The 14,150-nt window shown below is 37.4% G+C and overlaps 1 long non-coding RNA gene across 1 annotated transcript; it reads left to right on the top strand.

The window, feature by feature from the left end:
• Window positions 1-7,250: 7,250 nt before the first annotated feature.
• LOC132641045 (uncharacterized) lies at window positions 7,251-13,875 on the top strand. The gene is made up of 2 exons (XR_009582641.1): window positions 7,251-7,660; window positions 10,158-13,875. It is a non-coding gene; the product is annotated as an uncharacterized LOC132641045 (long non-coding RNA).
• The last annotated feature ends 275 nt before the right edge of the window (window positions 13,876-14,150 follow it).

The raw sequence follows: 14,150 nt of genomic DNA, 5'->3' as shown, positions 1-14,150 counted from the left end.
AGCACCTAGGGAAAAATTCCAATCTAGGGCAAGAATATTCTGGAGAGGTAAGTCTCAAACATTCTATTTAATCATTACGTTATCTTCTTTGTGATTATCATTTATTGGTTTTCAATGATGAATTAGTCATAGTAAGCCTAGAACCTAATAAACTTTGTAGAATTGATGGGTTATGATTATTATCCTTTAGTTATCATCTAATGGCTTGGGTTAACTCCTCTTATTCAAGAATTGATCCATTAGAGTTATGAACTAGGTGATTTGAGACCTAGGGCTTCATAAAAAGGTAGCTTGACCATGGAAACTGCTTGTAATTGATATGTTGATTAAATATTGTTATAAATTGCTGGGTAGTGGTTTCTAAGGCCATTGTTAGGTTGTTTTGCACCTAGAAGTCATTCTGCCATTGGAATGGGGTAAAAGGGAAGGGTATTCTTGAATTGTTTTTGTGACTAGAGTAATTGTGACTCATTGAGCATTCTAATTTCTAGACTTTGAGCGTTCTGAAGCTTTAAGGATGGGAAAACTGTAGCAGAGTGATTCGCGTTGTTCCAACTCTACGTTTGAGGTAGGTTACGGTCTACTTGAGTTAGACTTTGATTAGTTGATTATATGTGTTGTAAATTCAATAGGAGAAAGCATTTCTGGTGTTCAAACATGATGTGTGTGTGGATTGATCTCCTATATGCAATTGATTAAGTGATTGTGTAGGCCTCGTGCCACTATTCATGTGTGTTGATTCTACAGTTTGATATTGTTGTGATGAGAAGTTAATATGATCTTCTCGGTGAAATTGTGATACAAAATGATGATTTGAGCATTGATAATAAGAGGGCAAGAAATACTATTATGTATAGATGTATTAAAAGGCACAGTTGATCGAAATGAGGATGTGACCTAGATTATAGGCTCGTGGTCTGAGGTTCGTTCCGGAAATGAGTGGTACATGATGTGGACCGCGTCCGAGGTTCTTTTCAGAGTCAAGTTTTTATGCTCGGGTGCGATTAATATCCGAAACGAGTGGTACATGGACACCATGGGTCCCCTGCAGGTCATGACTACTGAGCAATGATATCAGTTAGTATGTGTGTACAGCGAGGTTATGGTTATTATTGGTAGATTTGTTCCCGTTTATTTTTTCGTTGATCTGATTCTTGATGTCCTTGGGAGACTTAATTCGTGATTATCCTTGTTTGACTTATTCACTGGATTATTGATTTCATGTTGTTGGCTGACTTGTCTATTTTATTGATTTTATGGTATATGCTTGATACTAATCTTAGTCGGCCTATGATGCTTACCGGTACATAGTGTTTGTACTGATACTACCTTTTTGAGTGCAGATTGTGATCCAGAGACTGCTACCCGTCCTCATATTTAGCGTGAGGTCATTGCTGATAGATTTTAGGGTGATCTTTTATCCATCATAGGCCACCGGAAGATACCTATTTCTACTCCAGACATTGTGGTTATTTGTTAGACAGATTTCATTCCTTAAACATGTTATAGATTAGAGTCCTTGTACGGTGACTTTTGGATTTTGGGATTTGTAATAGTTAGGACTTCCGCATTTATTTCATTATTTTATGACATGACTTATTTTTTATTAACTTGTGCTTGAATGGGTAATAACTGATAGAATTGGTTAATATAAAATGAACTTGAGTGAATAGATGACTTATGTGCTAGGTCGCCCACTAGGAGTTAGTGTGGGGGCCAGTCATGGTGGATTGGGTCGTGACATCGCACGAGAGAATAAAAGAATTGAAAGTTTCCTAAATTTCTTATAGCCTCTCGCAGATAAGTACAGAGCTCATCGTACCGATCAACAAGACTCAATTTGTCACCTAGGGCTCTGATACCAACTTGTCACGACTCAATTTAGCGAGGTCGTGCGGGCACCTACCTTTCCCACCTCGGTAGGTGAACCCTTATCCCAACAATCTCAAAAACATGAAATAATAAATAAATAAATAAATAAATAAATAAACAAATAAGCGGAAGAGATAGAAATACGTAAGTCTGACAAAATAATAGATAGAATATGCAGAAATACATCAAAACCACCCCAGAAATCTCTCTAGTCATACAAGAGCAATTAACTAGGATCTACGAGGCTGGAGATATCAATAGTACAACAATAGTACATCAATAGTTTGAATATGTCTCGGAATATCATGTAAGACATAAAATAAAGGAAGAATCTCCAAGGTGGCGGACATCCCCATGCTCACCCTGAAAGACTCTAAGCAACAACTCTCGCACCACTAACAGCCACGAGAAACAGAGGTCGATCCTACCTGGAACTCTGCATTCATAAAAGAATGCAGCAAGTGCAGGTCAATACAAACAACAAGTACTGGTAGGTATCACAGGCCGACTAAGCTTAGCTAACACATATCAAGTCAATAAAGTAAGACAAATAGGTAAATCAACAAGGTATAAGTCAAACACGAGCCAGAATCCAAGTAAACGTCATCACCTATGGTTAGCCAACTAAACCCAAATGTGCCAAGTCTCAAAATACTCAGTCAGAATTCGTACATCACAAGAATATCACAATAGAAGCCATAGTGCAATGCAATGCAATAATGTATGAAAAGTGAATGCAATGCATATGCTGTGAATACATGTACTCCGATGATGGAACATCACATCTCGGTAGCACAACCCTGGGGGACCCACGTAGTCTATGTACCGAAACCTCATGATTTTGGCAAAGACCTCAGCAATCGCTACTGTGCATACGCACCGATACACATACTCTGATAATTGAACATCACATCTCGGCAGCACAACCCATGGGGGGCCCGCAAAGCCCATGTACCTTACGGTTCTGCCAACAACCTCGGCAACCGCTACCTCATGATTCCAGTAACAACCTCGGCAATTGCTACGCACATCCTCAATTTGGGGACAACTATCGAGCATCGGTCCTCAAGTCACTCTCATCCAACTGAGCCTAGCTCATAACAGTGTTTCCTCAAGTATCACCAATGTATCAACAATATATCATGAAGGATGAGAATGCGTGCAATGTATGGGTTCAATGTCAATAACGAATTCAATATCACAAGTACCACGCATGGGCACACCAACAATATCATGAAAAGGCTACACAGTAAGCCATAATAGAACACTATCCTCGTATCAAATGTCAATAGGTAAGATACTACAATATCACGGTCCAGATATATCAATAGGCTCCAATATCTACTATCTCCACATGGCATCAAACCAACAACAATTTAACAAGATAAGTCACAATACAATGGGGTGGCTAACCCCAATCACACAACATGGCCCAACCTAATACAATATCCAACCTAACTTCATACCCGAAGGTTTACATGCTTTCTCCGACAATATCGTCTAAATATTTGCTTCGCTAAACGAAGTCTCACCATAGGGTAAACCATAACCTACCTGGAAAGCCGAACAGCAAAGTCTCCAATAACCAAACCTTAGTCTTCTCTTTACTTTCAGCCTCGAGATAATGAAATTCTAAACATATCTGAATCACACAATTAGAATCAAGAAGAACTTCAATAAAACCCTACTTCTATTCATGACCTGAATTCCCAACCTATGGAATAGGGTTTATGAACTAGAAAGGTGAAATTAGGAATCTAAAGATCTCAACAAGAAATTAAAGATCTAGGTGATAAATTCCCATAAATATCAAGCTATAATAGCCAACAAAATCCCAAATTCAGATTCTAGGCAAAATCCCCAAGTTTGGGTATGAACCCTAACCTAAAATTCACAAATTAAGACTTGGAAATGGAAGACTCAAGTCACAAAAGCTAATACCCATCAATATCAGACTAACCCATGCTAAATCAACCAAATAAACAAGGTTTTATCATCATAAGATCATTAGCGAAGAAACCCCACAAAACCCCCTTTGTTCTTACCATTTAAGAGAAATCTAGGCATGGATTGTTGATTAGGAAAAGTTAATGAATGATTTAGAGACAAGATTGATACCTTAGAGAACAAATTAGTGGTAACCCTCCAAAATAACCTCTTTAAGCCTCAAGAACGAAATATGGGAAAATGACTTAGTGTCTAAGGGTTTAACACATTAAAAGGCCTATGACTCAGCAATTACCGCTTCTGCGGGCTATGACGTTAACTCAGACCGTCACAACGGTCCTTCAACAAATCACATTGCCGCTACAGCGGCTCGTCCACCGCAACAGTGGCACCACTATAGCAGTTCTAGTGCCGCCATAACGGGCACCAGACACCAGGTCACATACTCAAATTTCATAACTTGCACCCGAAATTCGATTATCGGTCTGTAAGACCTGCTCACATGCCATATACGCTACACCCCATAAAAATGCGCTATGAATGCTCTCGTAGTCTCATAATCTCCATCGAGGGCCCCGTTGACCGAGTCAACCCCTGAAACCTCCAAACTAGTAATCTAACCAAGTCCCAAAACGCACCCGAGTGCATTGGGAACCGAACTGAATATACGCACAAGTTCTAATAGGCCATCCAGACCTCCTAGAATTGATGGATTCCCGAAAAGGGGTCCATTTACCCAAAAGTCAACTTTGAGTCAACCATTTTTCGCTTTTAAGCCAAATTTCCCTAAAACTTACCCAAATCAACTCTGATGACCTTGGGAAGCATGCCAACGGTCCTTGCAGGTCAAATATGAGCTAAATAAAGCTCGAAAAAGGATCAAAAGGGTCAGAAATGCAATAACAACTAAACAGGTCGTTACAAAATTGAACGCTAATCACCAAAGTGAAATGCTACCTGGTAAAACGAAAAGCTAGTCATTAAGGTGAGACGCTAACCGACAAAATGGAACGCTAATCACCAAAGTGAAATGCTACCTGGTAAAACGAAATGCTAGTCATTAAGGTGAGAAGCTAAGTGACAAAACAGAATGCTAATCACCAAAGTGAAACGCTACCCGGTGAAACGGAATGCTAGTCACTAAGGTGAGACGCTAATCGACAAAATGGAACGCTAATCACCAAGGTGAAACGCTAACCAAAAAATGGGATGCTAGTCACCGAAGTGAGACGCTACCCAATGAAAATGAAACAATCATTTATATATTTTGCTGCTCGTTTAAATTAGCTTATCCACCTTCAAGACTTTGTAACTACTATGCTGCATTTTTCTACTCATAAGTTTATTTTAGATTTTGTAGTAGTTTTAAAATGCCACAAGGGCGACAACCAGGCCAAAGAGGGCTACAAAAATGATCGAAAATGCCACAAAGGCAAATATCTATCCACAAGGGCTATAAAAGGATCAAAATGCCGCAAGGGAAAATATCTAGCCACAAGGGCTACGAAAGATCAAAATTCCATAAGCGCTAATATCTAGCCACTAAGGCTACAAAATGAGCGAAACTGCCATAAGGGCAAATATCTAGCCACAAGGGCTATCAAATGAGCGAACACGCCATAAGGTTCAAACATGTGGCCAACAGGGCCACGGTAGAAAACCAAAGCAATGAAGTAGTGCGTCTGATCGAGAGGGTCATACCGAACATTTAAAGAGTCAGGCGATGTAAATACGGTCAATTGGTTATAGTTTTCGCTACAAAGGTCAAGCGATATAAATCCGGCCAGTTGGGTGCAGTTTTCGTTCCAGTGAGTTAGGCGATGCAAATCCGGTTAGTTGGTTGCATTCTTTGCTCAAGAGTCTAACTGATATACATCCGGCCAGTTGGGTTGCAGTTTTCGCTCCAGTATGTCAAAGCCATGTAAATCCGGCCAGTCAGCCGCAATATTCGCTCCAAAGGGTCAAAACGATATAAATCCGGTTAGACGGCCTTAGTATTCATTTTCAAAGTCAATCACGGTGTCAACCAGTAGATGGAAGCAAGTTAGTAGCCACCAAAAAGAGGAGCAGGGTGACCAGACCAGAACCAGATGCATGCGGAGCAAACATGGAACTTTTTCTTAGCAGCGAACCGGGGCACATTGCAGAACAGAGGAGCAGACTTTTCGGGCGAGAGTTGAGGATCAGCTTTCACCACCATCAAACTACACCAATGTAGAAGGCATGTTGGTGTTTCTTTCGTGTCAAAACCACTCCCCAAAAGGCAAGGGTCGCTATTTTTTGAAGTTTCGCATTCAGTGTAAACTCTGAACCTACACTGAGGCACCACCGGTCTTTATTTCAAATCTAGGTGATGACATATTTAAGGTATACGAAACTATATCCGTGCAAGGACTTAATTATGAATGTTAAGCATGCAACATTCATAGCTTAGAAATGCAAGACTCTTTTCTGTACTCAAAAGTTCGAAGTCATCTATCTCAAACCAAAGGGTGCTTCCGCATAAGGAATATCTTTTTCTGTCGATCGAGTTGAACTACATATGACTTGATCCCCAAGGGTAGGGATATGTAGGCGAACTCACTATCAGAGCTCGGTCGTAATCCAAACTCCCCCCAATCATGTCCCAAGCTCCTAGTCTCATAAGTTTGACATAGGGGTAAATTTTGAAAGTTCGCAAAAAACCTAGTCACACTACAAGTGGCCTGAATTCTCATATAGCCTAAGATATGTAGGAAACCCAATGCTAGGTTCCAGCCATAATTTTCAAAACTGCATGCATTTTCACTTTAAGTGATGAATTGAGTTGGTCGGACAAAAATCGGATTTGTCAAATCTCGTTGCCCAAAGACAACACTCCACCGTCCTTGTACAATGAAGGGGAAGCTGTTGACACCCAATTTTTTCCCTCCAAAAAATTAAATTAACTAGTTAAGCTTCTTGAATCGTAAACAGAATAAAAGAATTATTAAGAAAATCAAAAATACTTTCTAAAGCAGCTTTTGGTGACATTTTTACCATTTCATTGGCAAAGTGCCATAATATATATTATGTATATTTTACATAATATATTAGTATTAATTGTGTCTATTTTAACAAATTTGAAAATCAATTCGCACAAAAAACAAGTGTTTGATTAACTAGGTATTTTTAATTATCAAAATTAAAGTAATACTTTACTATGTTAAGTCAAGAAGCTTAATAAGTTAGTTGAATATTTAATTTATCTCAAGCTTATTTCAATTTGGTTGGCTTTGATTTGAATTGAATTGACCATTTCTACAAATGGAGGTTATAATTGAAATGCAAGGTCATCTTTTTTAATCTCCAAATTAGCCTAATGTTTTCTAAAGCCCAATTCATAACCCGGTCCACACAATTAAAATCCCCAATTCCCTTTTCTTTCCTTTTTCAAAATAAAAAATAAAAAATAGAAGCTAAACAAAAACGAAGGCTAATGAGCCTTTTCTTGGAACAATGGTAACAAAGCCGTCTTTGGCTAGCAATCTTTGCTCCTTTCTGTCTCTATAGTAGTTGTTCGCCTATTTTTTGGCAAAGAATTAAAAACCTAGTCATTTGGTAGAACCCCGTTTTTTTTTTTATTTTTTTGATTCAAGGGAGAGTTTTTTGGACAACCAAACAAAAAATAAGTTTTAACACCCCAAGTTCCAGAAATTTTGGTCACTTTGCTCAAAACAAGAAATTTCTCTTGTAAGCCGCGTTCTTGAAATTATCGGAACAAGTTTAAAAGTTTTTCGTGTTCGAGTCAGTTCGTCGTCGTTGGGGAAAGGTCGAAGGTGATCGTCAACTCTCATTGCCCCTGTCGCTGCATCGAAAAAAGGTAATTCCCTTTTCTTGTCTTAGTTTAATTTTCATTTTTAGTTCTGTTGTTTCTTTTCTTTTCTTGAATTTGTGTAGGTTAGTTCAGTTTAGTCTTAATTTTTTTTTTTGAGATTAGATGAGTAGTTTTCTTCTCTATTCAGTTTAGTTCTATTTAAATTAGATAGTAAGTTTTCTTTATGTTCATTCGTTTTCCTTTCTTTTAAGTTGAGACTTTTGTGTTACTTATGTGATTTGCCCAAGCATCTGGTCTTTTCCTAATGTTCTTTATAAATCATGTCATTCTCAGTATTATTTTCCCCTTCAAATAAGCATGTACGTGACCAAGTATGCTAAAATTTGAGTGATTAAGTTCCTGTTAAAGGAAAGGGCATGAGAGAATCTTTTTCCCTTCCTTTCCCGTATGTAACCAGAGTATATCTTTTGCCTGAAATTAACTTTATATTACAGTCGTATTGCGAGTACGCTTAAGGCATGAAGCATGTATGTTCGGGTAATATGTTTCAATCCATTTGTGTGTTCATGTGTGAATAGATGATCATTGTAGTGTCAGATCAGTTCGTTCCTATCATTTCACTTTTCTGAAAGTTCTGATCTGTGTGCGAACATGGTGTGCCATTCTCTGTCTTTTGACTAGTTTCATGCGGACAAACACCTCAGGTGCGATTAGTGTTGCTAAGTGTCAAGGCTTTAGCTCTATCTGATTTAGAGTATGGTTAATTCTTGGCTTAACTTTCATCTCTTTTTTAACTTTGTTCAAAGAATAAGTTAGTTTAATTTCAGTTATGTTTCTGTTTCGTGTGAAGTTTATTTGATCGCTCAATCTCGAGTAGTTTATCTTCCCTTCTTAGTATTTATGTGTAGGACATGAGCCAAACCCCTCTCCCCTTTTAAGATGCCCTATAGGTATCATGTGAATAAGGGTATTGTTGTTGTGTTTGTCTGCTTGATTATAATCATGAGGTTCCAACCCCTCTCACACACAAAATCTTGAAAAAACTATCTGTCTCAAACCCCTGCCTTTAGTTAGTGCACTGCTATTGCTGTCTGAGAACCTGATTTTAAAAGAAAATTGAAGGAATATCTATCATCTCTAATTAGCTTCAACTCACCTAAATACTAGTGTGTGCTTTATAGTAACTTGCTATCTTTAGTTGGTTTATTTTCGCCTTTCTAAGCCATTTTGTGTGCTACTTGAGTCTGGTTAAAATTCTTTGCAGAAACTTAGTTTTAACTCATGAGTAAATTCGTTTCAATTGTTGGATTTTTACTGGACCATTGCTTATGTGCTTCTGAAAATCAAATATGGTTCTTAAAAGATAAATTAAGGTCGCATTATATTAATGTTATAAATTAAGCTCGCATTATATTAATGTTCTATTGTATATTGGGGAAGAACCCCCTTTGTTATCTGAACTTGTTTTTTAGTTTGATGTTTAGCTTAGCATTTATGATCAATCTTAAAGTTCCTTTCTGAGGTCTGTTAGGTTGAGTAAATACTCGCACTTTTTCTGGAAATTGTACCAAGGTTTAACTATTAAGTTTTCTACTTAACAGTAGGCTCCAAGATTTCCAATTTTTGGAGGTAAGCTTTATCATCTCTTGGTTTATGATTTCTGAACTTTGGTTATATTATGGGCTGTTTTCGATAGTTTTGAGACTGGACTCTTTTGTCATCGTAACTGATTTTTAAACGGGGAATGAGTTATGTTAATTTTAAACAAATGAAGTACTTTTCCCTCTATCTGTTACTACTTTAGTAAAACTACCCTTTGCTACAATACTCATTCTTCACCCCTTTTTTTCTTTGCATGAACTGGGGATTTTCAAATACTTAATGTCCTTGTGATATTTCCATGAGCTACATGCACATTGCTACTCTACTGCTACATTTTGAAACATGGATTGCTGCTTTGCTGTTCGACTTTGGCTACAAATAAGTTGTTCATTTTAAGGCAAAATATTGTCACACATAGCTACTGCCTTGAGTAGACTCTTGCTACATTTGATATGAGTTGCTATTGTATTCTGAGAGGACTGGCCACCACGCTTTGATTCCTAGTTTATTGAGATGAACTAATGTTAATATGGGCCGCGGTTATACTTAGCATGTTGCCCTCAAAATGTTAGACTTTGGCCGCCATATTTAGCTACCTGCTGTTGCAATCATCGAGCTAATTTTTTGGCACTTTGAGGCTCGACATGCTGTATTTTTGGCTGCAATGTTTAGCTGGTTGCTATTGCATTTTTTAGTTGAATTTTGGGTAGCTTTAAAGCCAAATGTTGCTGCTTTTCTAAAGGCAAAGAGTTGTTATGTTTGCTGAAGTTCAAATGTTGTTATGTTGAAACTGCTGCCATACTTTGACGTATACTGTTGCCATATGTGAAGAATAGCCGACGCTGCTTTGGTATTCCACACTTGTAGGAACATATACTATACTTTGATGCTTTTGCTGCTGCACTCTAACATGATCAGATGCTACATTTGATTCGAACAGATACTACACAAAGGGCTGATGAGAAAATTTAATTTGAGGCCATGCCTTGTCCGGAAAGGTTATCCCTCAGTTTGGGCAATAATGATGCTTATAAATAAGATCACGAGGTAGAAATAGACGAGCGCATGGATGTGAACTAGTATGGCTAACAAGCAAACTAGTTTCGTAATCACGGACTAGTATGGCTAACAAACAAACTAGTATTTGTAACCGTGACTTGACTTGGTTTCTAGCAAAAATTCGAAAGCGTAAATCTGAGCCTCCCTAATCAAAGCTCACAAAGTTTGATATGAGTCCGAGGGATATTATTTTTATGTTCATAAACGTCACCCTATGGGGTGGCGTATCATTTTGACTAACTACTTTTCTCTTCATTGTGCGAGGTACAAATAAAGCGAATCCGGGGGACGAAGAACTACAAAAAGCATAGAAGAACTAGAAGAGCATAGGATTGCTAAAGGATTTGGGCCCAAGGCCGAAAAAGCTAAATTTTCTTCCTTTCCTTTATTTTGTGTAAACATGCTTATTTTATATGTCTACATTGATTTTGTATGAACATGTTTTTTTGTTTGTGCATACTTGTGTATTATTGAAACCCTTTAGAACTTAGTTGAAACCTTGCATGATAAAAATGATTCAAGTTGTTTTCAAAAACCGTTTTGGGCCTTGGCTCGCATAAAGATAATAAAACAAAAGAAATCCCACTTAAACCCAAGTTGGGGATGATGGATTTGGTGTGGAATATGGTTGACCTTAAATGAGCTAAAATGGTTAAATATGTGAAATCCTTTTCTTTATTTATACTTATAATATTCATGCTATTTTCTAAAAAGGGTAGAATACTCCATTTTTTCCTAAATATATATATATAAACTTATAAGGATAGAATCATGACATTGGACCAAATTAGTGGTAACTCTACTTAAGAAAAATCTTAAGTGTGTTTTGGTCCGGAAATGAAGTGAATTTAATCAATTATAAGCATTTTCTAAAAGAAAAATCATCTTTTCTTGCTTAAGAGATAATTTTTCCAAAAAGTGGAGTTTTATGATATTAGCATGACAGTTTTGCAAGAAAGAGACATTTTAGCAAATAATCACATTAATCACACGTTGAAACTCGAAGGTGAACTGTATTCTACGGATCCTTAATACTAGGGTGCTTAAAACCTTCCCTAGGGGATCACCAGAACCCTTACCTCGAACTCTGGTTTAAAAGGATTTTTTCTTTGTTTAAACCCTTTTTAACTTGGTTTTTCCTAATTTCCCTTAATAAATTTGGTGGCGACTCTAAAAACATAAAATCCAATTAGAGCACCAACAACCTCTTAATAGCTTTTATGCACCCACGTAAAAGTGAACAGTAACAGGGAGCGCCTGTGTTGTTTGTAAGAAAGAAGGATGGCTCATTACGGATGTGTATCGACTACAGGCAGCTGAATAAGGTGACAATAAATAGAAAATATCCACTTCCGAGAATCGATGATTTATTTTATCAATTGCAGGGTGCTAAATGGTTTTCGAAGATAGATTTAAGACCATGATATCATCAGGTAAGGGCCAGAGAGAAAGATATCCCGAAGACGGCTTTCCGAACCAGATATGGTCATTTCGAGTTTTGAGTAATGTCGTTCGGGTTGACTAATGCATCGGCGGTATTCATGGACTTAATGAACAGTGTATTCAGACCTTTCCTAAGTCTGTTTGTGATTGTGTTTATTGATGACATCCTGGTATACTCTCGATTGGAGGCAGAACATGCAAATCATTTACGCGCTGTCCTTAAAGCCCTCCAAGATTGAAAGTTGTATGCAAAGTTCTCTAAATGTGAGTTTTGGTTGAACTCTGTGACTTTTCTGGGGCATATTATTTCAGCTGACGGTATCCGGGTGGATACACAGAAGATTGACGCTGTGAAGACTTGGCCAAAAATAACAACACCTACGGAGGTTCGTAGTTTTCTAGGTTTGGCAGGCTATTACAGGAGATTCGCACAAGGTTTTTCTTCTATTTCTGCACCATTGACGAAGCTGACTCAGAAATCAGCTAAGTTTCAGTTGACAGATGTTTCTGAGCGAAGTTTTCAACAGTAGAAGAACAGATTAACTTCGGCCCTGGTTCTGACACTTCCAGAAGGATCGGAGGGTTATGTTATTTATTGTGATGCCTCGGGCGTCGGGCTAGGTTTTGTGTTGATGCAACACAACAAAGTTATTGCTTACGCTTCAAGGTAGTTACGGAAGCACGAAAATAACTATCCAACACATGATCTAGAGTTAGCGCGGTGATTCATGCATTGACAATGTGGCGACATTACTTGTATGGTGTTCATGTGGATATTTATACAAAAAATAAGAGCCTCCATTATATTTTCAAGCAGAAGGAGTTGAATTTGTGATAGAGGCGATGGTTAGAGTTATTAAAAGATTATGATGTTAGTATCTTATATCATCCTGGAAAGGCGAATGCAGTAGCCGATGCTTTTAGCTGCAAATCTATTGGTAGATTATGTGATGTCCAGCTAGAGAAAAGGAAGAGTGTTCATGAGTGTTACAGTTCGCATTTCGCGGGTGGGGTTAGAACTCATAAAGATACTTCAAACTTATTGGTGCTCTTTCGGACTTGTTTTGAAAAAGAGTCGCCACCTAATTTTTAGGAAATAAGAAAAACCAAAGGTGAAGGGTTTATTCAAATACAGTGAAAAAACTTTCGTAATCTAATGTTCTAGGTAAGGGTTCTAGTGATCCCCTAGGGAAGCTGTTAGGCACCCTAGTATTAAAGATCCCTACTATACGGTTGACCTTCGAATTCAAGTGTACGATTATTTGCATGAACTTTTTATTTTTTTGTGTTTATTCCGCATTTATAAAAGATTGTCATTTATTGCATATCATTGGATTTTAGGAAAAAGAATTGAATATATTCCCCTTACATATGGGGTATTTAGGTTCGGATTTATAATATCCTGATACGAATAGTCTCCTTATATATATAAGGATAGTATATTTGAATGTCCTATCTAAAACCTTACATATGGGGTATTTAGGTTTGGATTTATAATATCCGGATATGAATAGTCTCCTTTTATGTATAAGGATAGTATATTTGAACGTCCTATCAATCCGTATAGTACGTTAGATGTCCTATCTAAAACCTTTATATTTACGAATGCATTTCAATCTTTATTTGCATACATTTTAGCTTATGAAATAGTTTGCTCTTGTTTATTGTGAATACATGCATACACACGAAATTGATTTTGGAGTTGGGCTTAAAAGCCAAAATTTATGACTTTTCTTTAAGTAAAATTTACTTGTCATAACTACCTCTAAGATTTATTTATGAATAATAACTACTTTATTGTTTATTTAATTTTTATAGCTTTATTTTTTAAAAATTACATTTCATAACTAGTCCAGTAACTTTTGAAATACATATACCTCTCTATTATCCCTCACTACACATTTAAGATTTATCATCTTCTTCAAACCCTAAAAAAAATTCTCTCTCTTCTCTCCCTTTCCCCTCACTGCCGCCTCTCTCCCTTCCTTTCTTTATCACCAGCCTCTCTTCTCCTTCCCCTCACATACCCCCTCCATCCCTTATCTATCTACACCACTCACCCCGTCGTCAACACCACCACTATTACTACCATCTCTATATCCAAACTCAAAAAAAAAAAAAAAAACATTGTAATTAAGTTATTAAACCCTAATTAACGAGTGTTTAATGAAGAATTTTTGTATTACTACCATCTCCATCTCCATCTCCAAACTCAAGAAGGTGGTGTTATCGCCTGAAACAATGAAGGGACTGGAGTCCGACCCTGAGTTTATGCATTGTGTTACTTGTTGTTGAGTGTTGATCTTTGCGTTTTGGAGGCGGGACTATAATTTGTGGGATGAGGATGTAAACTTTTACATCTGCTGTTCAATTGTGATTTTACTCAACTGTATTGGTTGTAATTAGTTTAATTATCATCAATAAGTTTTTT

Source organism: Lycium barbarum, chromosome 5, assembly GCF_019175385.1.
Source record: "Lycium barbarum isolate Lr01 chromosome 5, ASM1917538v2, whole genome shotgun sequence".
Lineage (NCBI taxonomy): Eukaryota > Viridiplantae > Streptophyta > Magnoliopsida > Solanales > Solanaceae > Lycium > Lycium barbarum.
This window is presented reverse-complemented; position numbering and strand designations above follow the sequence as displayed.